This window comes from Ricinus communis, chromosome 3 (genome assembly GCF_019578655.1).
Source record: "Ricinus communis isolate WT05 ecotype wild-type chromosome 3, ASM1957865v1, whole genome shotgun sequence".
Taxonomy (NCBI): domain Eukaryota; kingdom Viridiplantae; phylum Streptophyta; class Magnoliopsida; order Malpighiales; family Euphorbiaceae; genus Ricinus; species Ricinus communis.
The window spans coordinates 5413024-5415133 of record NC_063258.1 but is presented as its reverse complement, the minus strand read 5'-3'; the positions used below and the strand labels follow the sequence as shown (position 1 = coordinate 5415133).

Sequence of the window (2110 nt, the reverse complement as noted above, 5' to 3'; positions counted from 1 at the left end):
TAGTTTTCATAAGTGTTTAGTTTAGTCTTTCTACTTTTGTATGAACCTTGTTATTTATTCATTTAAGGAATGATTTCTTTACCTTCATATCTTTATTAGTTTCAGTTATTATTATTAGTTAACCATCATATTAATTTAGCAATAGTAATTGTTATGAAAATCTTTAGGTTTAAGAGTATTAGAAACATCATCTTTACTTTAATCTATGTTGGTATAAGAAACCTAAATTGCATCATTAGCTTAAGTGATTTAGGGAAAAGGCACATCACCATCTCATTCATTAGATCAGGCTTAAAGTAAAATAAGGAGATTAGTAAGTAAATGGCTAGATTAAATACTATTTTTAGCATATAACTTTAGATCATAAGCATTTGCATTTGCATTGCATATTTATTTATTGTTTAGTTACTTTACTTTATTACCATTATCTTCTCAAACATATGATTTAGAGTGTTTACATTTACTTTTATTATTTTGTGTTGATAAGTAGTCTTTATAATAAGTGGCCTCATAATTCCTTGAGAGATCGACCTCTTGGTGAACTTACCCTTACTATAGGAACGGTTCGTGCACTTGCGAGTACTAAAAAAAGACATATCAAGTTTTAACGTCGTTGCCGGGGAACTGTGTCCAACTTTATTATATTGATTGATTATTAAAGTGTCTTGTGTTTGTTAGTTTGTTTTGTGTTTTGTGATTTGTTTTGTTTATGTATTTTTATTTTGTTTGTAAATTTTATTTTTAAGTTTTTTCTTTTAATATGAAATTTTCTTTTGTTTTGTATGCTTAGCAGGAAACAATTAGAAGAAGAATCAACAGAAGAAGTTGATATCATGGCAAACCCACCAAGAGAAGTAGGAGCTGAAAGGTGAATGACTATGAAAGATTATGCCCTGCCTACAATTGGTAACACTACTTCATGCATAGTTCTAGGTGATACATCTAGGAATTATGAACTTAAGAGCATTCATTTTAATATGCTTCCTTCATTTTATGGTATGCCTAGTGAGGATGCATTAATATTCATTAGAGAATTTCATGCCATAGTTCATATTTTTCCATTATCTAGACTTAATGAGGATCAACTAAGAATGTGGTGTTTCCCTTATTCATTGAAAGAAAGAGCAAAGACTTGGTTAATGACATTGCCTCCTAATTCTTTGAGAAATTGGAATGAAATTTATCAAAAGTTTATGAGTAGATTTTACTCATAACAAAAGACAAAAGAATTAAGAGGTGAAATTTCTAATTTTTATCAAGAGAATGCTGAATCTTTTCATGAAGCATGGGATCGCTTAAAATCACTTTTATTACAATGCCCACACCATGGATTCTCACTCCCAATAACTGACCAATCATTTTATGATGGGTTGACACACCAATATCAATGTATGGTTGATAATGCAGCTAGGGGTGCTATGTTAGAAAGGACACCTGATGAGGTTTATAATATCTTTGAGATGTTAGAAGTTAATTATCAATAAAAGAGTGTGAGGACAAAGAGAATAGAAGTAAATGAAGTGATAGCTAATAGTGAGATGGCTATGCAATTGGTTGAATTGACTAAGCAAGTTAATATGCTTACTTCAATAAAAAAACTCACTAAATAATGAGGTATGTGGTATTTATGGTATTTATGGTCATAGTGCTAATGTTTGTTCATCTTTTGATAATTACAGAGAAAATATGTATGACCAAATAAATTTGATGGATTCTTACCAACCTATGCATCCTATGAATGACCCTTATTCCAACACATATAGTACAGGTTGGAGAAACCATCCAAATTTTTCTTGGAAATACAATGACCAAAACCCACCACAATTATTGAGAAATCAAAATCAACCTCATTACCAAGACCAATATTCTCAATTCTAAAGGGACTCCAATCCTTTCTTTCACGATCAAGAACAAACTCTTTGAGCTAATGAACAAAGGAAGCCAAGTTTGGAAGAAACACTTCAATCATTTATGATGGCTTCTCATGATAGGATGGAGATGAATGAGAAAAAGACAGATTCCATTGAGGCTTCACTAAAACGTTTAGAAGCTTAAATGGAACAAATTGTTGAAGATGTCAATAAAGAGGAACTATCAAGTCAACCTGAAC

At 30.9% G+C, this 2110-nt stretch overlaps 1 non-coding gene across 1 annotated transcript; it reads right to left on the bottom strand.

Moving 5' to 3' along the window:
- Positions 1-1225: 1225 nt before the first annotated feature.
- On the bottom strand, positions 1226-1333 carry LOC112536807. Its single transcript, XR_003080742.1, has one exon. It is a non-coding gene; the product is annotated as a small nucleolar RNA R71 (small nucleolar RNA).
- Between the last annotated feature and the right edge of the window lie 777 nt (positions 1334-2110).